At 48.2% G+C, this 22,217-nt stretch overlaps 11 non-coding genes and 1 pseudogene across 11 annotated transcripts; 1 reads left to right on the top strand and 11 right to left on the bottom strand.

Moving 5' to 3' along the window:
- Nucleotides 1–18,379, top strand: part of LOC140351445 (piggyBac transposable element-derived protein 4-like) — a 255,983-nt pseudogene extending 237,604 nt beyond the window's left edge.
- On the bottom strand, nucleotides 1,395–1,468 carry trnan-guu (transfer RNA asparagine (anticodon GUU)). Its single transcript has one exon. It is a non-coding gene; the product is annotated as a tRNA-Asn (tRNA).
- On the bottom strand, nucleotides 1,886–1,976 carry trnar-ucu (transfer RNA arginine (anticodon UCU)). The gene is given in 2 exon segments: nucleotides 1,886–1,921; nucleotides 1,940–1,976. It is a non-coding gene; the product is annotated as a tRNA-Arg (tRNA).
- On the bottom strand, nucleotides 3,216–3,289 carry trnat-agu (transfer RNA threonine (anticodon AGU)). The gene has a single exon. It is a non-coding gene; the product is annotated as a tRNA-Thr (tRNA).
- trnan-guu (transfer RNA asparagine (anticodon GUU)) lies at nucleotides 3,376–3,449 on the bottom strand. Its single transcript has one exon. It is a non-coding gene; the product is annotated as a tRNA-Asn (tRNA).
- trnar-ucu (transfer RNA arginine (anticodon UCU)) lies at nucleotides 3,868–3,958 on the bottom strand. Its single transcript is given in 2 exon segments — nucleotides 3,868–3,903; nucleotides 3,922–3,958. It is a non-coding gene; the product is annotated as a tRNA-Arg (tRNA).
- trnat-agu (transfer RNA threonine (anticodon AGU)) lies at nucleotides 6,669–6,742 on the bottom strand. The gene has a single exon. It is a non-coding gene; the product is annotated as a tRNA-Thr (tRNA).
- On the bottom strand, nucleotides 6,829–6,902 carry trnan-guu (transfer RNA asparagine (anticodon GUU)). The gene has a single exon. It is a non-coding gene; the product is annotated as a tRNA-Asn (tRNA).
- On the bottom strand, nucleotides 7,321–7,411 carry trnar-ucu (transfer RNA arginine (anticodon UCU)). The gene is given in 2 exon segments: nucleotides 7,321–7,356; nucleotides 7,375–7,411. It is a non-coding gene; the product is annotated as a tRNA-Arg (tRNA).
- On the bottom strand, nucleotides 8,658–8,731 carry trnat-agu (transfer RNA threonine (anticodon AGU)). The gene has a single exon. It is a non-coding gene; the product is annotated as a tRNA-Thr (tRNA).
- Nucleotides 9,309–9,399, bottom strand: trnar-ucu (transfer RNA arginine (anticodon UCU)). Its single transcript is given in 2 exon segments — nucleotides 9,309–9,344; nucleotides 9,363–9,399. It is a non-coding gene; the product is annotated as a tRNA-Arg (tRNA).
- Nucleotides 10,642–10,715, bottom strand: trnat-agu (transfer RNA threonine (anticodon AGU)). Its single transcript has one exon. It is a non-coding gene; the product is annotated as a tRNA-Thr (tRNA).
- Nucleotides 18,380–22,217: the final 3,838 nt, after the last annotated feature.

The following is a 22,217-nucleotide window of genomic DNA, read 5'->3' as shown; positions in this document are numbered from 1 at the left end:
CCATGATGCTCATTTCCACAAACGCAAAACACGGTTTTCATCCAAAATGGGTCCACATCAGTCATTCCTTGCCAACAAACTGAGAATCAAAAAGTGAAAAGAGTGCAGTTAATCTGTGTGTGCAGGGATACTTTTCCATCTTATTCCAATTTGTAACAGCAGCGCATTTTCTGTCGTTGTAAATAATTTGCATGCTTGAATGGACAACTGAGTAGTAGTAGGTTTGAGATGGGCCGGTAATTATTTAGCACTGTGGCATCAAGACTGCTCTTCTTTAAGAGAGGCTTAATGACTGCAGTTTTAAGGATCTTGGGAAAATTCCAGATCCAAGCAACATGTTGACTTTTTGATTGATTGGAGCCAACAGACTGCTCACCATAGACTTTAAAAATCTAGTAGGCAATGCATAAAGGCAGCATGTAGTGGAACTCAGACTTGTGGTGATCTCTTGGAAAGTTTTGTCAGCCACAAATGCAAAATGGGTTAACTCCAGTTGTCTAGCTGGCTGCGTGCTTGTTATCTGCAAATAATGGTATTTTTAATGTTCTGAACTGAGTCTTGCAAAGAAGACTGCAAACTCATTGCACCTGGAGAAATACAGAAACCATCAAAGTAACATTTACCACACTGTAATCTGAAATATTAACCCGCTTTGTCATTAGCAGGTCCAGAGTGCGCCCTTTCCCCTTGGTGGGGCCACTCAGGTGCTGAGTAAGACCAAAGCTTCTGAGGACAGCGCCAAACTCTTTAGAAGAAGACGAGGTTGAGCGGGACGTGAAGGAAGGAAGGAACAGTCACTCACGTACGGGAAACTCCTACCAAGCAGTGGCCAGCCTATAGCACACTGGGATTCTGTGGTAATTGAACCAAGTTTAGCAGTTCCTTTCATCAGTTAATAACACAAGCAGGCTTTCCTATTTACCAATGTAGATAACAGGGGTTACAACAGTGACTCTGGTGGGTCTCGAACTCACAGCCTTTGAATGCCTTTGCAACTTTTGTCTGATTCCCCTTTTTCACAAAGCAAAACAGTCATCCAAAAACGGTCTACATCAATCAATCAATCAATCAATCCTTACCATCAAACTGAGAAACAAGGAGTGAAAAGAGTGCATTTACTCTGTTTATTCAGGGATACTTTTCAATCTCTAATTAAAAAATGTAAAAGAGCTCTTTCGGGTGATAAGTTTTTCTGTACATGTAAACAACTGATTTGCTTGAAAGGCTATCATGAAGTTACTGCTGGGATTTGAACCCAGGATCTCCTTTTTACTAGACAGGCACTTTGACCATCTAAGCCACAGCGCCTCTTAAATGCTACTCTAACCTGTTTCAGCTAGATATTCAGTGACCAATATTACCTCATAGATTTTGCCTGCTATACGTTTTCCAATCGTCCCTGGGTGGGCTCGAACCACCAACCTCCCGGTTAACAGCCGAGCGCGCTGGCCAATTGCGCCACAGAGACAAACAGCCCGCTCAATAAAATATTTGCGACTCGACAAGCCGCAATATCTTTTTTTTTAAAGCGAACCAGCAACATTCGAAAGTTCAGCCCCTGTCCAATCAACTGTGTTTAATGGAGAGCGAGGGCATCAATCTTTCTACCTTTGAGCTAAATCCCCTGTACCAATGTAGCTATAAAAAACTGGAAGTCTTTCAATCAATCGACTCTCGCCAATTTATTGCGCACTCAATATCCTGCAGTTAATCTGGATATTGAGGAAAAATTGCAAGATAATGTTATTTGACATAATGCCGATGTATTTGCATACTTTTTCAAGCACACTTGGCAATTGAACCTCGTTCAGCAGTGCCTTTCATCAGATAGTAAAGCGAGCAGATTTTCCATTGTAAAAAACCTAGTATGTTCTCTCACCATTAGCGACTCTGGTGGGACTCGTACCCACAACCTTTGAATGCCCTTGCAAATTATGCCTAGAAGTCCAATGCGCTATCCATTGCGCCACAGAGCCCATACATCCTGCCCTTGATGCTGATTTCCACAAACGCAAAACACGGTTTTCATCCAAAATGGGTCCACATCAGTCATTCCTTGCCAACAAACTGAGAATCAAAAAGTGAAAAGAGTGCAGTTAATCTGTGTGTGCAGGGATACTTTTCCATCTTATTCCAATTTGTAACAGCAGCGCATTTTCTGTCGTTGTAAATGATTTGCATGCTTGAATGGACAACTGAGTAGTAGTAGGTTTGAGATGGGCCGGTAATTATTTAGCACTGTGGCATCAAGACTGCTCTTCTTTAAGACAGGCTTAATGACTGCAGTTTTAAGGATCTTGGGAAAATTCCAGATCCAAGCAACATGTTGACTTTTTGATTGATTGGAGCCAACAGACTGCTCACCATAGACTTTAAAAATCTAGTAGGCAATGCATAAAGGCAGCATGTAGTGGAACTCAGACTTGTGGTGATCTCTTGGAAAGTTTTGTCAGCCACAAATGCAAAATGGGTTAACTCCAGTTGTCTAGCTGGCTGCGTGCTTGTTATCTGCAAATAATGGTATTTTTAATGTTCTGAACTGAGTCTTGCAAAGAAGACTGCAAACTCATTGCACCTGGAGAAATACAGAAACCATCAAAGTAACATTTACCACACTGTAATTTGAAATATTAACCCGCTTTGTCATTAGCAGGTCCAGAGTGTGCCCTTTGCCCTTGGTGGGGCCACTCAGGTGCTGAGTAAGACCAAAGCTTCTGAGGACAGCGCCAAACTCTTTAGAAGAAGACGAGGTTGAGCGGGACGTGAAGGAAGGAAGGAACAGTCACTCACGTACGGGAAACTCCTACCAAGCAGTGGCCAGCCTATAGCACACTGGGATTCTGTGGTAATTGAACCAAATTTAGCAGTTCCTTTCATCAGTTAATAACACAAGCAGGCTTTCCTATTTACCAATGTAGATAACAGGGGTTACAACAGTGACTCTGGTGGGTCTCGAACTCACAGCCTTTGAATGCCTTTGCAACTTTTGTCTGATTCCCCTTTTTCACAAAAGCAAAACAGTCATCCAAAAACGGTCTACATCAATCAATCAATCCTTACCATCAAACTGAGAAACAAGGAGTGAAAAGAGTGCATTTACTCTGTTTATTCAGGGATACTTTTCAATCTCTAATTAAAAAATGTAAAAGAGCTCTTTCGGGTGATAAGTTTTTCTGTACATGTAAACAACTGATTTGCTTGAAAGGCTATCATGAAGGCACTGTTGGGATTTGAACCCAGGATCTCCTGTTTACTAGACAGGCACTTTGACCATCTAAGCCACAGCGCCTCTTAAAAGCTGCTGAAACCTGTTTCAGCTAGATATTCAGTGACCAATATTACCTCATAGATTTTGCCTGCTATACCTCTTCCAATCGTCCCTGGGTGGGCTCGAACCACCAACCTCCCGGTTAACAGCCGAGCGCGCTGCCCAATTGCGCCACAGAGACAAACAGCCCGCTCAATAAAATATTTGCGAGTCGACAAGCCGCAATATCTTTTTTTTTAAAGCGAGCCAGCAACATTCGAAAGTTCAGCCCCTGTCCAATCAACTGTGTTTAATGGAGAGCAAGGGCATCAATCTTTCTACCTTTGAGCTAAATCCCCTGTACCAATGTAGCTATAAAAAAACTGGAAGTCTTTCAATCAATCGACTCTCGCCAATTTATTGCGCACTCAATATCCTGCAGTTAATCTGGATATTGAGGAAAAATTGCAAGATAATGTTATTTGACATAATGCCGATGTATTTGCTTACTTTTTCAAGCACACTTGGCAATTGAACCTCGTTCAGCAGTGCCTTTCATCAGATAGTAAAGCGAGCAGATTTTCCATTGTAAAAAAACTAGTATGTTCTCTCACCATTAGCGACTCTGGTGGGACTCGAACCCACAACCTTTGAATGCCCTTGCAAATTATGCCTAGAAGTCCAATGCGCTATCCATTGCGCCACAGAGCCCATACATCCTTCCATGATGCTCATTTCCACAAACGCAAAACACGGTTTTCATCCAAAATGGGTCCACATCAGTCATTCCTTGCCAACAAACTGAGAATCAAAAAGTGAAAAGAGTGCAGTTAATCTGTGTGTGCAGGGATACTTTTCCATCTTATTCCAATTTGTAACAGCAGCGCATTTTCTGTCGTTGTAAATAATTTGCATGCTTGAATGGACAACTGAGTAGTAGTAGGTTTGAGATGGGCCGGTAATTATTTAGCACTGTGGCATCAAGACTGCTCTTCTTTAAGAGAGGCTTAATGACTGCAGTTTTAAGGCTCTTGGGAAAATTCCAGATCCAAGCAACATGTTGACTTTTTGATTGATTGGAGCCAACAGACTACTCATGACCTCCACTGAGCACCCCCTTGAACCCCTGGAGCCCCCGGAGCACCTCCAGAGCCACCCCCCCACTCCTCCAGACTCACCCCGGGGAAGGGCCACTCTGGCTGGGCATGGCCTCCACTGAGCACCCCCTGGAACCCCTGGAGCCCCCGGAGCACCTCCAGAGCCACCCCCCACTCCTCCAGACTCACCCCGGGGAAGGGCCACTCTGGCTGGGCATGGCCTCCACTGAGCACCCCTTGGAGCCCCTGGAGCACCTCCAGAGCCACCCCCCACTCCTCCAGACTCACCCCGGGGAAGGGCCACTCTGGCTGGGCATGGCCTCCACTGAGCACCCCCTGGAACCCCTGGAGCCCCCGGAGCACCTCCAGAGCCACCCCCCACTCCTCCAGACTCACCCCGGGGAAGGGCCACTCTGGCTGGGTATGGCCTCCACTGAGCACCCCCTGGAACCCCTGGAGCCCCCGGAGCACCTCCAGAGCCACCCCCCACTCCTCCAGACTCACCCCGGGGAAGGGCAACTCTGGCTGGGCGTGGCCTCCGCAGCACCCCCTGGAACCCCTGGAGCCCCCGGAGCACCTCCAGAGCCACCCCCCACTCCTCCAGACTCACCCCGGGGAAGGGCCACTCCGGCCGGGCATGGCCTCCGCTGAATACCCCCTGGAACCCATGGAGCACCTCCAGAGCACCCCGCATTCCCCCAAACTCAGTCTGGGGACGGGCCACTCTTCCCCGGGTCGCGGGCTCTGGGACTCCGGGGATGACCACCGGGGACCAGGCTCTCCCTTCGAACCCGGGGACCCACACTTAAGCACCCCCACACGGGCTACACACCCTTGGTTCAGCCCCCTGGAGGTCCGTGCCCTTGGTACTATACCATGGAAGTCCGTGCCCTTGGTACTCTGACTGGAGTACCAAGGGAACGGCCCAGCACTCACCACAGGGGTTCGCGCCGGCTGACAAACTCAGAGACGAGGAAGGGACCGGAGTCCGACCAAATATATCATCTGGCGCTGTGTCCAGCGTGAGGGTGAGCCTTGCAAATTATGCCTAGAAGTCCAATGCGCTATCCATTGCTCCACAGAGCCCATACATCCTTCCATGATGCTCATTTCCACAAACACAAAACACGGTTTTCATCCAAAATGGGTCCACATCAGTCATTCCTTGCCAACAAACTGAGAATCAAAAAGTGAAAAGAGTGCAGTTAATCTGTGTGTGCAGGGATACTTTTCCATCTTATTCCAATTTGTAACAGCAGCGCATTTTCTGTCGTTGTAAATGATTTGCATGCTTGAATGGACAACTGAGTAGTAGTAGGTTTGAGATGGGCCGGTAATTATTTAGCACTGTGGCATCAAGACTGCTCTTCTTTAAGACAGGCTTAATGACTGCAGTTTTAAGGATCTTGGGAAAATTCCAGATCCAAGCAACATGTTGACTTTTTGATTGATTGGAGCCAACAGACTGCTCACCATAGACTTTAAAAATCTAGTAGGCAATGCATAAAGGCAGCATGTAGTGGAACTCAGACTTGTGGTGATCTCTTGGAAAGTTTTGTCAGCCACAAATGCAAAATGGGTTAACTCCAGTTGTCTAGCTGGCTGCGTGCTTGTTATCTGCAAATAATGGTATTTTTAATGTTCTGAACTGAGTCTTGCAAAGAAGACTGCAAACTCATTGCACCTGGAGAAATACAGAAACCATCAAAGTAACATTTACCACACTGTAATTTGAAATATTAACCCGCTTTGTCATTAGCAGGTCCAGAGTGTGCCCTTTGCCCTTGGTGGGGCCACTCAGGTGCTGAGTAAGACCAAAGCTTCTGAGGACAGCGCCAAACTCTTTAGAAGAAGACGAGGTTGAGCGGGACGTGAAGGAAGGAAGGAACAGTCACTCACGTACGGGAAACTCCTACCAAGCAGTGGCCAGCCTATAGCACACTGGGATTCTGTGGTAATTGAACCAAATTTAGCAGTTCCTTTCATCAGTTAATAACACAAGCAGGCTTTCCTATTTACCAATGTAGATAACAGGGGTTACAACAGTGACTCTGGTGGGTCTCGAACTCACAGCCTTTGAATGCCTTTGCAACTTTTGTCTGATTCCCCTTTTTCACAAAAGCAAAACAGTCATCCAAAAACGGTCTACATCAATCAATCAATCCTTACCATCAAACTGAGAAACAAGGAGTGAAAAGAGTGCATTTACTCTGTTTATTCAGGGATACTTTTCAATCTCTAATTAAAAAATGTAAAAGAGCTCTTTCGGGTGATAAGTTTTTCTGTACATGTAAACAACTGATTTGCTTGAAAGGCTATCATGAAGGCACTGTTGGGATTTGAACCCAGGATATCCTGTTTACTAGACAGGCACTTTGACCATCTAAGCCACAGCGCCTCTTAAAAGCTGCTGAAACCTGTTTCAGCTAGATATTCAGTGACCAATATTACCTCATAGATTTTGCCTGCTATACCTCTTCCAATCGTCCCTGGGTGGGCTCGAACCACCAACCTCCCGGTTAACAGCCGAGCGCGCTGCCCAATTGCGCCACAGAGACAAACAGCCCGCTCAATAAAATATTTGCGAGTCGACAAGCCGCAATATCTTTTTTTTTAAAGCGAGCCAGCAACATTCGAAAGTTCAGCCCCTGTCCAATCAACTGTGTTTAATGGAGAGCAAGGGCATCAATCTTTCTACCTTTGAGCTAAATCCCCTGTACCAATGTAGCTATAAAAAAACTGGAAGTCTTTCAATCAATCGACTCTCGCCAATTTATTGCGCACTCAATATCCTGCAGTTAATCTGGATATTGAGGAAAAATTGCAAGATAATGTTATTTGACATAATGCCGATGTATTTGCTTACTTTTTCAAGCACACTTGGCAATTGAACCTCGTTCAGCAGTGCCTTTCATCAGATAGTAAAGCGAGCAGATTTTCCATTGTAAAAAAACTAGTATGTTCTCTCACCATTAGCGACTCTGGTGGGACTCGAACCCACAACCTTTGAATGCCCTTGCAAATTATGCCTAGAAGTCCAATGCGCTATCCATTGCGCCACAGAGCCCATACATCCTTCCATGATGCTCATTTCCACAAACGCAAAACACGGTTTTCATCCAAAATGGGTCCACATCAGTCATTCCTTGCCAACAAACTGAGAATCAAAAAGTGAAAAGAGTGCAGTTAATCTGTGTGTGCAGGGATACTTTTCCATCTTATTCCAATTTGTAACAGCAGCGCATTTTCTGTCGTTGTAAATAATTTGCATGCTTGAATGGACAACTGAGTAGTAGTAGGTTTGAGATGGGCCGGTAATTATTTAGCACTGTGGCATCAAGACTGCTCTTCTTTAAGAGAGGCTTAATGACTGCAGTTTTAAGGATCTTGGGAAAATTCCAGATCCAAGCAACATGTTGACTTTTTGATTGATTGGAGCCAACAGACTGCTCACCATAGACTTTAAAAATCTAGTAGGCAATGCATAAAGGCAGCATGTAGTGGAACTCAGACTTGTGGTGATCTCTTGGAAAGTTTTGTCAGCCACAAATGCAAAATGGGTTAACTCCAGTTGTCTAGCTGGCTGCGTGCTTGTTATCTGCAAATAATGGTATTTTTAATGTTCTGAACTGAGTCTTGCAAAGAAGACTGCAAACTCATTGCACCTGGAGAAATACAGAAACCATCAAAGTAACATTTACCACACTGTAATTTGAAATATTAACCCGCTTTGTCATTAGCAGGTCCAGAGTGTGCCCTTTGCCCTTGGTGGGGCCACTCAGGTGCTGAGTAAGACCAAAGCTTCTGAGGACAGCGCCAAACTCTTTAGAAGAAGACGAGGTTGAGCGGGACGTGAAGGAAGGAAGGAACAGTCACTCACGTACGGGAAACTCCTACCAAGCAGTGGCCAGCCTATAGCACACTGGGATTCTGTGGTAATTGAACCAAATTTAGCAGTTCCTTTCATCAGTTAATAACACAAGCAGGCTTTCCTATTTACCAATGTAGATAACAGGGGTTACAACAGTGACTCTGGTGGGTCTCGAACTCACAGCCTTTGAATGCCTTTGCAACTTTTGTCTGATTCCCCTTTTTCACAAAAGCAAAACAGTCATCCAAAAACGGTCTACATCAATCAATCAATCAATCAATCCTTACCATCAAACTGAGAAACAAGGAGTGAAAAGATTGCATTTACTCTGTTTATTCAGGGATACTTTTCAATCTCTAATTAAAAAATGTAAAAGAGCTCTTTCGGGTGATAAGTTTTTCTGTACATGTAAACAACTGATTTGCTTGAAAGGCTATCATGAAGGCACTGTTGGGATTTGAACCCAGGATCTCCTGTTTACTAGACAGGCACTTTGACCATCTAAGCCACAGTGCCTCTTAAAAGCTGCTGAAACCTGTTTCAGCTAGATATTCAGTGACCAATATTACCTCATAGATTTTGCCTGCTATACCTCTTCCAATCGTCCCTGGGTGGGCTCAAACCACCAACCTCCCGGTTAACAGCCGAGCGCGCTGCCCAATTGCGCCACAGAGACAAACAGCCCGCTCAATAAAATATTTGCGAGTCGACAAGCCGCAATATCTTTTTTTTAAAGCGAGCCAGCAACATTCGAAAGTTCAGCCCCTGTCCAATCAACTGTGTTTAATGGAGAGCAAGGGCATCAATCTTTCTACCTTTGAGCTAAATCCCCTGTACCAATGTAGCTATAAAAAAACTGGAAGTCTTTCAATCAATCGACTCTCGCCAATTTATTGCGCACTCAATATCCTGCAGTTAATCTGGATATTGAGGAAAAATTGCAAGATAATGTTATTTGACATAATGCCGATGTATTTGCTTACTTTTTCAAGCACACTTGGCAATTGAACCTCGTTCAGCAGTGCCTTTCATCAGATAGTAAAGCGAGCAGATTTTCCATTGTAAAAAAACTAGTATGTTCTCTCACCATTAGCGACTCTGGTGGGACTCGAACCCACAACCTTTGAATGCCCTTGCAAATTATGCCTAGAAGTCCAATGCGCTATCCATTGCGCCACAGAGCCCATACATCCTTCCATGATGCTCATTTCCACAAACGCAAAACACGGTTTTCATCCAAAATGGGTCCACATCAGTCATTCCTTGCCAACAAACTGAGAATCAAAAAGTGAAAAGAGTGCAGTTAATCTGTGTGTGCAGGGATACTTTTCCATCTTATTCCAATTTGTAACAGCAGCGCATTTTCTGTCGTTGTAAATAATTTGCATGCTTGAATGGACAACTGAGTAGTAGTAGGTTTGAGATGGGCCGGTAATTATTTAGCACTGTGGCATCAAGACTGCTCTTCTTTAAGAGAGGCTTAATGACTGCAGTTTTAAGGATCTTGGGAAAATTCCAGATCCAAGCAACATGTTGACTTTTTGATTGATTGGAGCCAACAGACTGCTCACCATAGACTTTAAAAATCTAGTAGGCAATGCATAAAGGCAGCATGTAGTGGAACTCAGACTTGTGGTGATCTCTTGGAAAGTTTTGTCAGCCACAAATGCAAAATGGGTTAACTCCAGTTGTCTAGCTGGCTGCGTGCTTGTTATCTGCAAATAATGGTATTTTTAATGTTCTGAACTGAGTCTTGCAAAGAAGACTGCAAACTCATTGCACCTGGAGAAATACAGAAACCATCAAAGTAACATTTACCACACTGTAATTTGAAATATTAACCCGCTTTGTCATTAGCAGGTCCAGAGTGTGCCCTTTGCCCTTGGTGGGGCCACTCAGGTGCTGAGTAAGACCAAAGCTTCTGAGGACAGCGCCAAACTCTTTAGAAGAAGACGAGGTTGAGCGGGACGTGAAGGAAGGAAGGAACAGTCACTCACGTACGGGAAACTCCTACCAAGCAGTGGCCAGCCTATAGCACACTGGGATTCTGTGGTAATTGAACCAAATTTAGCAGTTCCTTTCATCAGTTAATAACACAAGCAGGCTTTCCTATTTACCAATGTAGATAACAGGGGTTACAACAGTGACTCTGGTGGGTCTCGAACTCACAGCCTTTGAATGCCTTTGCAACTTTTGTCTGATTCCCCTTTTTCACAAAAGCAAAACAGTCATCCAAAAACGGTCTACATCAATCAATCAATCAATCCTTACCATCAAACTGAGAAACAAGGAGTGAAAAGAGTGCATTTACTCTGTTTATTCAGGGATACTTTTCAATCTCTAATTAAAAAATGTAAAAGAGGTCTTTCGGGTGATAAGTTTTTCTGTACATGTAAACAACTGATTTGCTTGAAAGGCTATCATGAAGGCACTGCTGGGATTTGAACCCAGGGTCTCCTGTTTACTAGACAGGCACTTTGACCATCTAAGCCACAGCGCCTCTTAACAGCTGCTCCAACCTGTTTCAGCTAGATATTCAGTGACCAATATTACCTCATAGATATTGCCTGCTATACCTCTTCCAATCGTCCCTGGGTGGGCTCGAACCACCAACCTCCCGGTGGAGGGCGCTTAAATGCGACTTTGGCGCATTTAAGCGCCAAAGTCGCAGAAATGCGACTTTACCGTACAAGGAAATTTATGAAATAATAGTAGAAAATGAATCACTTCAGTCATTGGTCGGTTCGGTGCAACTTCCTCTTATTAGCCAGGTATGATCTAGGGCAGATCCGGTAAGGAAAAAAATGGCCGGAGGAAGTACACGTGGCATGCAATTTACAGCAGATTCTGACTCTGAAGGAAATTATCTCCCCGAGAGTGACGATGGATTTCCAAGTGGAGATGAAGGGACTTCGAAACAACGGACAGGTGCAAAGGACAGACGGAGGCGAGGAACCAGTGGAACCAGTGGCTGCAGTAAAACTTGCCCGGTGGATGAGAGCTGGGACATGCTGAGAGAGGTCGAGGTATTTGAGGCATGGATCAAATCTTTTGAAGACCCAGTTGGCTACACAGGAGAGATGGATCTGACGGATGCTAATCCATTTGATATTCTGTCACTCTTTCTGACCGATCAGTTTTGGACTTTCATTACTGATGAGACAAATAGATATGCACATCAGTGTATGGCACCTATGATTCTGAAGCCACATTCAAGATTTCTTGAGTGGTATGATGTATCAGTCACCGAAATGAAAGCTTTCTTCGCTTTGCATCTCTCCATGGGCCTTGTTAAGAAACCTGAAATCGAGGATTACTGGAGAACATTTTGGCTTACACAAACGCCTGGATTTGGAAATGTAATGTCAAGAAACAGATTTGAAATCATTCTTTCGTTCTTTCATTTTGTCAACAATAATGATTATGTGAGAACAGGCGAGCCCGGGCACAATAAACTGTTCAAAGTCCGCCCAATAATAGATTTGATTATTCCCAAATTTGCAGCAGTTTACAGTCCAATCAAGGAGCTTTCTTTAGATGAAATGACAATAGCTTTCAAGGGGAGATCTTCACTAAAATGTTACTCTCCGAATAAACCTGACAAATATGGCTATAGAGTGTATGCCCTGAGTGAAAGCTGTTCAGGGTATGTTTTGCGCTGGTCAATGCACACTGGACAGTACAAAAATAATGCAAATATACCTCGCCTGTTATTGCAAATGAATTAGCAGATTTGGAAACTGGACTGTGTGGGACGGTAAGGATTACCAGGTTGGGGATGCCAAAATGCCTTGGTAAAAGTGGCTGAAAAAAGGAGATGACCCAGTTTTTTGCAGAAAGGGAAAACTCCTGGCTTGTGCTTGGCACGATACTAAACGTCTCACCATGTTGTCCACAGTCCATGGAAATGGTTGTGTTCAGAGGAGGATCCGATCCAAGACAGATGACACTGGCTTCCGTGACATCAAAAGACCTGTATGTGTCGACCAGTACAACGCCTACATGGGTGGAGTGGACACTGCTGACCAGAGGATGAAGACATACCTCTTTCCACACAGGTCCCGGAAATGGTATCATCGCATATTCAATGCCATTATAAGCATAAGTATTGTCAACTCACACATCATATACACCAAATCCACTCCAGGCCCACACAAACCTTTAAAGGTTTACATTCAGAACATTATTGATGCATTACTGGCTGATCACTCCAAAAAACAAGAGAGGCGCTCAAGACCGGAGGGTGAAATGCCACAGAGACTCACAGAGCGTCATTGGCTTTGTCAAGCAGAGGGACGTCCAGACTGCGCCGTGTGCTCTGACCGCTCTCGTACCAAAGGCAGGCGGCAATCAAAGTACAGGTGCCGTCAGTGTGGCGTTGGCCTCTGTGCGGTTCCATGCAACGAGAGATACCATACGCTAAAAAACTTTAAATGCTGTCATTTGGATATGTAAAAGTGCAGGGTACCTTGACCCTGGATGGACATCTTTTCTGTGATGGCTCTCTCCTTTCTTCACTGCTTTCTCCACAACCTGCCTGGCACCAATGATGGATGTATAAGTTGGAAAAATAAAAAAAATGAAAAAAATACATAATAAATACCGTGTTTGTCATCATTTGGTCAGAACTTGTAATCAGGGCCCGAGTTTGAAGATGTGAGCAAAAGGGGTGAAAATGGGTTAAAATGTGAAAAAACACCAAAATGAGCAAAATGAAATAATCCCCCATCATCAGTGCACTGTTTGCCCCCAGAAAAGCACTCCCCTGGGGCCTGGAGGTGATCTGACCATCATAGTATAGCACCATATGCCCCTGAGGGACTTAGAGTAAAAACCGAAATAGTACACTATGCCTGAAAAGACTCTGTCGTTTTTCGGCAATAGTACACTATACCCGAGGGACTCTGTCGTTTTTCCGGGCCGTAGTATGAAGTTGTGAGCAAAAGGGGTGAAAATGGGTTAAAATGTGAAAAAACACCAAAATGAGCAAAATGAAATAATCCCCCATCATCAGTGCACTGTTTGCCCCCAGAAAAGCACTCCCCTGGGGCCTGGAGGTGATCTGACCATCAGAGTATAGCACCATATGCCCCTGAGGGACTTAGAGTAAAAACCGAAATAGTACACTATACCTGAAAAGACTCTGTCATTTTTCGGCAATAGTACACTATACCCGAGCGACTCTGTCGTTTTTCCGGGGCGTAGTATGAAGTTGTGAGCAAAAGGGGTGAAAATGGGTTAAAATGTGAAAAAACACCAAAATGAGCAAAATGAAATAATCCCCCATCATCAGTGCACTGTTTGCCCCCAGAAAAGCACTCCCCTGGGGCCTGGAGGTGATCTGACCATCATAGTATAGCACCATATGCCCCTGAGGGACTTAGAGTAAAAACCGAAATAGTACACTATACCTGAAAAGACTCTGTAATTTTTCGGCAATAGTACACTATACCCGAGCGACTCTGTCGTTTTTCGGCAATAGTACACTATATACCGTTGGACTTAGTCGTTTTTTGGGCTCGTGGGAATAAGCGTTCAGCTCAAAATTCCCGGGCTAAATCACGCTGCTCCCGAGAAATTCTTACGCTGCTCTCACGCGGAATGTGCAAAATGGTAATGCTGGGAGGGAGGGGCGGGCGGTTTTTGAGAATGACGTTTTTCGCAATCGAAACAGGTACATTTCCTGGTTGTGCGGCTACCGGGCAAGGAGCTCGTTTGACGGGCACACGAGAACCGCGATCGATGGGCCCCGTTCTGGTTTTATCCAGCTTCCAAGGCTCCTTCACAGCCGTAATGTCAAGTCATGGTTCGGAGGTGCGGAGGTGAGCGTCGGATCACGGAGGCTCTGAATGGAGCCCCGCGCTCCGCGCTCCTCCGGGCTCTAAGCGCCGCTCAGACCCGGCATGAGAGGGTCTATTTTCGGCTTGATTTTACCAGACTCCCGGGCACTTCCAGAAGCTTCCTGTTTGCTCTGATTGCTCGGGGCAGAGCACGGTGTCACGCTGACCACGGGCTGTACGCGGAGGTGAGAGCTGGTTGTAAGGCGGATCACGGAGGCTCTGAATGGAGCCCCGCGCTCCGCGCTCCTCCGGGCTCTAAGCGCCGCTCAGACCCGGCATGAGAGGGTCTATTTTCGGCTTGATTTTACCAGACTCCCGGGCACTTCCAGAAGCTTCCTGTTTGCTCTGATTGCTCGGGGCAGAGCACGGTGTCACGCTGACCACGGGCTGTACGCGGAGGTGAGAACTGGTTGTAAGGCGGATCACGGAGGCTCTGAATGGAGCCCCGCGCTCCGCGCTCCTCCGGGCTCTAAGCGCCGCTCAGACCCGGCATGAGAGGGTCTATTTTCGGCTTGATTTTACCAGACTCCCGGGCACTTCCAGAAGCTTCCTGTTTGCTCTGATTGCTCGGGGCAGAGCACGGTGTCACGCTGACCACGGGCTGTACGCGGAGGTGACCCGCTCCGTGATCTTAGCGCCGCCCAGACCCAGGGCCATCCACCCCGCACACGGCCAGACTTTGCCCGGCCAGGGAGCACCTTCTGCGGGTCGGAGGCTCCGGGTCGGAGCCCCTGGAGCCTGGAGCCCTCACCGGGCCCCGAACTCGGCTGCCGGAGGCAGTGCAGTGCCTCATGGATAAAAGGCACCCAGCCGTCCAACTCGCGTGAGGCGGAGCAGGGATCATCCATGAATCAACCATGAAAATGGTACAAATCATGGTTCTATGTATACCAGACAAGGAGCTTGGTCTATTGGCACTCAAGACCCGCCATCGTAGGGCCCCGTTCTGGTTTTATCCAGCTTCGAAGGCTCCTGCGCACTGCGGGTTTGTTTACATTTTGCGGCTGTGGTTTGCTCCGGCTAACCTCACGCCGGACACGTTGGAAGCGAGGCCGAGACAGAGGTCCCACCAGGCGCGGGGCTTCAGTCTGACTGGCTTCCCCCGCGCCTGGCCCCTTGTCTCCGGAGATGGGACCGTCACTCACCCCCGCACTGAAGGACGCGCGGCTTGAAGGATGATGGCTGCGCTTAGCCCCTGTGCCAGGGGCTCTGAGCCAGTCCCCTTCAGCCTCAACGCGTCCGGTGGGAACACAGTCCGGGTCCATTGTCACTCACCCCTGCGCAGAAGGACGCGCGGCTTGGAGGATGATGGCTGCGCTTAGCCCCTGGCACAGGGGCTCTGCACCAGTCCCCTTCAGCCTCAACGCGTCCGGTGGAACAACAGTCCAGGCCCTCTGTCACTCACCCCCGCACTGAAGGACGCGCGGCTTGAAGGATGATGGCTGTGCTTAGCCCCTGTGCCAGGGGCTCTGAGCCAGTCCCCTTCAGCCTCAACGCGTCCGGTGGGAACACAGTCCGGGTCCACTGTCACTCACCCCTGCGCAGAAGGACGCGCGGCTTGGAGGATGATGGCTGCGCTTAGCCCCTGGCACAGGGGCTCTGCACCAGTCCCCTTCAGCCTCAACGCGTCCGGTGGAACAACAGTCCAGGCCCACTGTCACTCACCCCCGCACTGAAGGACGCGCGGCTTGGAGGATGATGGCTGCGCTTAGCCCCTGTTACAGGGGCTCTGCGCCAGTCTCCTTCAGCCTCAACGCGTCCGACGGAACCACAGTCCGAGCCCATTGTCACTCACCCCCGCGCAGCAGGAGGCGCGGCTTGAAGGATGATGGCTGCGCTTAGCCCCTGGGCCCAAGGGCTCTGCGCCAGTCCCCTTCAGCCTCAACGTGTCCGATGGCTCTGCGCGGGGCGGGGGGCAGGGCCGGCGCATATTTTTGGTCCGACTCCGGTCCCTTCCTCGTCTCTGAGTTTGTCAAATGCAGCGCCTGTCCAGGGCTCACTTTGCTATCAACTGGCTGGTCACCGCCATCGTAGGGCCCCGTTCTGGTGTAGGGGAATGGAGATGGACATTCCACGGCCAGATAACAGAAAATCTCTCTTTGAACATTGGGGGTTTTTCGTTCTCCCTCTGTCCCTCACCGCAGGGGAGCCGCTGTGACTTGTGTGATAAAAGACCTTCTTCTCCCCACAGTCTTACAGGAAGATGCCCCGATGAACTGTTTTATGTGATTATGCCATGAATGTTTTTCGAATCAACTCATGTTTCACCTTGTGTTACGTATTTTTCCACTGTTTAAGGTTTTATATTCCCAATGCTTTAACTCGATATTTTTTATCACAGGTGAAAGAAGATGTAAAATGTGTCTACCTCAAGAAATAATGTGCACAAACTGCCAAAAGTGTTTAACGTGTAAATGTTAAAACAGGGTTCAATGTTTTTGCCATTATTATTTACGTTATTCCAGTTTTATTTTCTCGGTCAGGAAAATGTTAAACAGGAAGTTTTCGCAGTAGCGCCCGCCCCTTTCGCTCCCAGAATGCCCTGCGGGCCAGGTATCAAAAGGACGCTCCAAGCTTTTTTGTCGCTCTCTTTGTTCTTCTCTTGTTCTTCTATCTTGAAGCCGTCTCCCCGGGCGAGCTTTCACTTTTCCTTTGTCTCAACAAAATCCGTCCGTCACGTGGTCGACAAGGCCATGCCAGTCTAGGACTCTGAAACCACCTGGAACTACCTGAAACCGCCTGGAACTAAGCTTAAGCGCTAAACCGGACAGAGACTTTCTTTGCTACTTCGTTTCTTTTTGAAGTAATCTACGCCGTTTACGTGGATCAGCACTACGTCCTCATCTGAGTAAACACACCGCTAAAGCGTTCTACCGCCAAGGAACTCCCCGACATCGCCTCCGCTGCCGCCGCCGCTTCAAGGAGGTCGCAGCACACCGCTCCACGCGACCCCTCGCTCCCCGGCGCCAAGGACCCTACAGCACGTCGCAGCACACCGCTCCCCGGCGCCAAGGACCTTACAGCACGTCGCAGCCTCCTCCGCTCCACGCGACGCATCGCTCCCCGACCGCCGCCAGCTCCACGGCCGCCGCACGCTTCACGAACCTTCGCCGCCACACCGCTCCACGCGACGCCTCGCTCCGGACCTCGTCCGCGGACCAGGACCAGTCGGACCGAGTCTACAGAACCGTAAGCCGAGTCAATTGCGTGCGGTCCGTTTTGTAGCGTGATTTGGGTAGAGCTCAGCGGTTCCTCCTCCCTTTAGCTTCTCACTTTCCCTCTTTTTGATATAGATTAGCATAGACACGTTTGGTTATCAAAGGCAAAACCCTGGTTTAACATCATCTGCATGAAATCTGCTGTTAAATCTGATATAACATCACCTGTGATTTATCTGTGCGCATTTCTGCTCCGGTGTTTTGATTTCCCTTTTGATAAATAAACTACACGAAAGAGTTATTGACTATTGTTTGTTTGATTAGACTATGTGTAAGTCCCTGAATCGTGAAACACCCTTCAGACCTTTTTAACGAGCGCGATTAAGGACCGTATCTTAGCTCTTTGGGTTTAACCCTGGTGCCCCGTCTTGTCTCGTTTCTGCTAAGAAATCTTCCTTAATCATAAACTGAATACATGTAGTTTTGAGACCCTACATATTTGGTGCCCCGTGTGAGACGATTAAAACTTTTCATAGTCTTTGAATCAGATTAGTACTCATAAACTTTTGTGGACGTTTGAACTCAAACTGTATGCTGCTGTGTCGATGCTGGAATATGAGACTGCTTTGTGAACTTGCCTGCGCTGTAACGATGCTTGGATAAACCGTACGCTGCTGTTACTGTACACAAACCGCCTAGTTACTTCACGAACACGTGCGCAAGATAATTATCGAACCTGGGGAAGCTTATTAGGGCTGTAACGCCGCATAAGCACATCCACCCCAAGACGGCAGGGGCAGTACGGCGAGTTTCCCGTCCCCGAACAACTGCCACACTCGTGAATATTTTTGGCTCGCTACCAAATGACACGAGCAGAAGCTAGTACATAGGCTACGGCCCTGAGCTAGCACAAACACGAGCCGAGCTAGTACGCTAAATGCCATGTTGTTGTGCTAACCGCCATTTTGTCTTTACAAACCACGCGGCCGAGCGTGGATGCTAATGCTAACACATGAGCTAAATGCTAACAAAGCCGTGTAGAGCGCGCTGAGTGACGACTCGACGCTAACTCTGACCCCCCATAGAGGCGGTCCCAGGCGCCCTGCGCCCAGCTGGAATTCCTCCGGAGGAAAACTGTCCAGCCCAGGAGCTTTGTCTCCACCTAGTGGTCATTAAATTGAATCACACCCTTTGCGGAGCTCTGTCTCCATCTAGTGGTCATTAAAGTGAATCACACTCTTAGCGGAGCTTTGTCTCCACCTAGTGGTCATTAAATTGAATCACACTCTTAGCGGAGCTTTGTCTCCATCTAGTGGTCATTAAATTGAATCACACGCTTAGCGTAGCTTTGTCTCCATCTGGTGGTGGGTAAATTGTACTACACTTTACCCTTAGGCTGACCCTGTTCCCCTGTCAACACACACCGGGGGGTGACAATCAAGTCTCACCTAGACACTAACAAGATTAGTGTTTACTTTCACACTGCATGCTCCTCGCTGCTAACACAGATTGTTTAAATGCTTTCGCACAGTTTCCCTACTGCTGTTTTAACGCTTTAATCAATATTTCTCTTTTAGAAGTGCATGGCCTGTTTTAACTAACCGCTTTGTACCTGTTCTGCTGCAAGTGTGTACACGCCCCAGAACAACACCTTGGTTAACGCTCGTTCTGCACAGCTGACGCTGTTTTAACGCGTTAATCAATATTTTTCTTTTGAAATGCATGGCCTGTTTTAATTAACCGCTGTGTATCTGTTTTGCAAGTGCTTGCATGCTCCTAAGCTCACACCTTGTTTAACGCTCGTTCTGCACAGCCGACGCTGTTGTAACGTGTTAATCAATGTTTTTCTTTTAGAAGTGCATGGCCTGTTTTAACTAACCGCTTTGTACCTGTTCTGCTGCAAGTGTGCACACGCCCCAGAACAACACCTTGTTTAACGCTCGTTCTGCACAGCTGACGCTGCTGTTTAACGCTTTGATTAAACTAAATTTTTCCTTTCTATACACTGCATGAATTTCAACCAATCTCCGCAGGTGTACCCCGGCGCTAAGTAACACTTCACTGTGAATGCTGCACGCTATCAGAATAACAGCTTGTTTACCTGTTTGATTGCCTACTGAACGCCGGTCAAGAACAGCGAGTGTCGCCCCGATCAGACCTCTTGTTACGTAACTGCATGGCCCTGACCCCGCTAAGCCTTGCCGTGGAACCTAGTGAAGTGCCGTGGACACTGCATGCGTCCATGGGTGATGTCTAATTGCAATGCCATTTAACATGCCTTGTTAACTGTTGTTTCATCCAAACATCAACACCCGCACGACTGCATGCCCCGCTCACGCACGAACTAAATCAAATCAAATCAAATCAATTTATTTTTGTAAGGCCCAAAATCACAACAACAGTTGCCTCTGAGGGCCACAGGGAGAAATGAATCAAAAATGTCTGTGGTGGCGATGAAGTCAGACAATGTCTGTGGTGGCGAGGGACGATGTCCCAGGGTCCTCTGTCCTTAGACTCTCCTTCTCGGCCAGGAAAAACTACAAAAAAAACCTCTTTGGGAAAAAAGCGTAGAAACCTGGAGGAGTTCCAGTGAAGGAGAGATCCGACTCTCACAGACGGACAGACGGACACGAGGAGACTGGAGCTGGACCCACTCTTCAGGCAGAAGAGGGACCGTCTGAGGCGAACTGGACCCACTCTTCAGGCAGATGAGGGACCGTCGGAGTCGAGCAGGACCCACTCTTCAGGCAGATGAGGGACCGTCGGAGGCGAACTGGACCCACTCCTCAGGCAGATGAGGGACCGTGGGAGGCGAGCTGGACCCACTCTTCAGGTAGATGAGGCACCGTCGGAGGCGAGCTGGACCCACTCTTCAGGCAGATGAGGGACCGACTGAGGCGAACTGGAGCCACTCTTCAGGCAGATGAGGGACCGTCCACATGGGGCAGGGACCACTTCACCAGGAGAGGGACATCTGGGTCCACAGGTCCTCAGGAGTGAGAGAAAGAAAAAGAAGGCGGTGAACAGTTTGCAAGTGGAATTAAAAAATAAATATTGTTTGATAGCATAAGTAGTCAGAAGAAGAGGATAGTGCTCAAGCTGTCATACTTCCCCCAGCACAGTTACTCCTAGGGCAGCGTCCACGCAGCTACACGCACAAAGGTTTAGCCTAGCCACAGTAACTTAACACGAACACTCTAAAACGTTTCTTTTAAATTCTCCTAAGCGAGCGATTTTAATTCAGAAACTATCGGCGTCCCGACATATCGGTCCCACTTGACTGAATTGATCTAGGCAACTCACAGACCTGGCGACTTGGGACCCTCTCGTCCCGACCCTGCCTAAAGTAAACATGGCGGACTCTGATAGTGATGTCATTCACTGGCCTGTAGACAACCTACACAAGTCCATGGTAGACTATACCAGTGAAGTAGCCCCTGGTGTCCTGGGAAGGAACAGGCTCCTGTCCAACAGGAACCTTCACAAGGACCTCGCGCTGTGGATTGGACTCCAACAGGCGCCAAAGGCTAAGGACATGGCCGAATGGGCAAGCCACGTTGCTATCGATTTGTATGTCATCCTGGAAAGGACCTGGGAACTCCTTGAACTTGAGCATCACAAATCGGAAGCCAGGAAGACAGACCTGGAGTTACAGAGAACTGAGACCGCCGACCTCAGAACGGAGCTTGACCGAGCCAACGCAGACGTTGCGCTGCTAACACAGAGCGTTGACGCCAGGTCAAGATCTGAGAGAGCAAAGGAGGACGAAACCTCCTACCTCCGACAGGAGCTTCAACGGGCGGAGCAGAAATTTGCTGACCAGGAAGCTGATCTGGAAGATGCCAAGCACGCGCTCCATCGATCCATTCAGGCGACTGAAAAGGCAGAGACTGAGCTGCATGCCCTTAGACTCCAGATAAGAGACCTGACTGACAGGCAAAGCCGTGCGAAACCGTCCTACGACCGACCGAGTACAGACAACCGGGAGGACCACGGGTGGGGGACTCAACCCAGTCCAACCCCCGTGGCCCGCCTGGACCCACAGAGGAAGGAAGAAAGGGGAGACAGGACAGACTGTAGCTGGCCACCACGGGACCACGACTACGACAGACGTAAGAGCCCCACCCCGTACGCTGACCATGACCGACCCAGAGACGATCGAACCTCCGACTCTGACATGCATGGACGAACCTACGGGGGGAGGAGCCCAAGCCGGACCTACACTGACGGTAGACGACTGGGGGACGCCCGTGACCGAGACAAGTCCCGGTACCACCCCGGACCCGACTCTACCAGCTCCGCCCGACGTTATTCGGACTATGACCTACGGGACAGGCGACGCGACAGACATGACAGCCCCCGTAGACATCACGCCGAACTACAGGACGCGCGACGAGACGACCACGGTAGCCCCCGCAGGCACTACGATGACCACAGGGACGCGCGACGAGATGACCGTGGGGACACTCGTAGGTACCCCGACGACTTCAGGGACACTCGTAGGTACCCCGACGACTTCAGGGACACTCGTAGGTACCCCGACGACTTCAGGGACACTCGTAGGTACCCCGACGACTTCACTCGTGAAGACTATCGCGCGGGCAGAGACCCCGATAGACGCCACCGAGGCCCGACCGACCATGACTTCGACAAAATAGCCAGGCATATCTCTCGGTTTGAGCCCAAGCCAGGCGTCGCTAACGACACCAGCGCGTACCTGAGAGACATCGACTTCTATGCTGGACGCCTGTCGGATCCGTCAATCAAAGACAAGATCTTCTTGATCAAACTAACGTCCAGCCGAGACGTTAGCAGCTTCATGGAACGCCAACCTCCTTACGTCCTGAAGGACTATGAGCTCTTGTGTCATGCTCTCCTCGAAGAGTACTCAGATACAGGCACCTCAATAGGGTTGCCTGCTGCCCTGATGTGCAAGCAAGACAGACACGAGGCTCCTCAAGCCTACTACGACCGATTGAGGAAAGCGTATTTTGGAGCACAAAA

This window comes from Eucyclogobius newberryi, unplaced genomic scaffold, assembly GCF_026437365.1.
Source record: "Eucyclogobius newberryi isolate DKJ021-1_F unplaced genomic scaffold, fEucNew1.0.hap1 SCAF_8, whole genome shotgun sequence".
Taxonomy (NCBI): Eukaryota; Metazoa; Chordata; class Actinopteri; order Gobiiformes; family Gobiidae; genus Eucyclogobius; species Eucyclogobius newberryi.
This window is presented reverse-complemented; position numbering and strand designations above follow the sequence as displayed.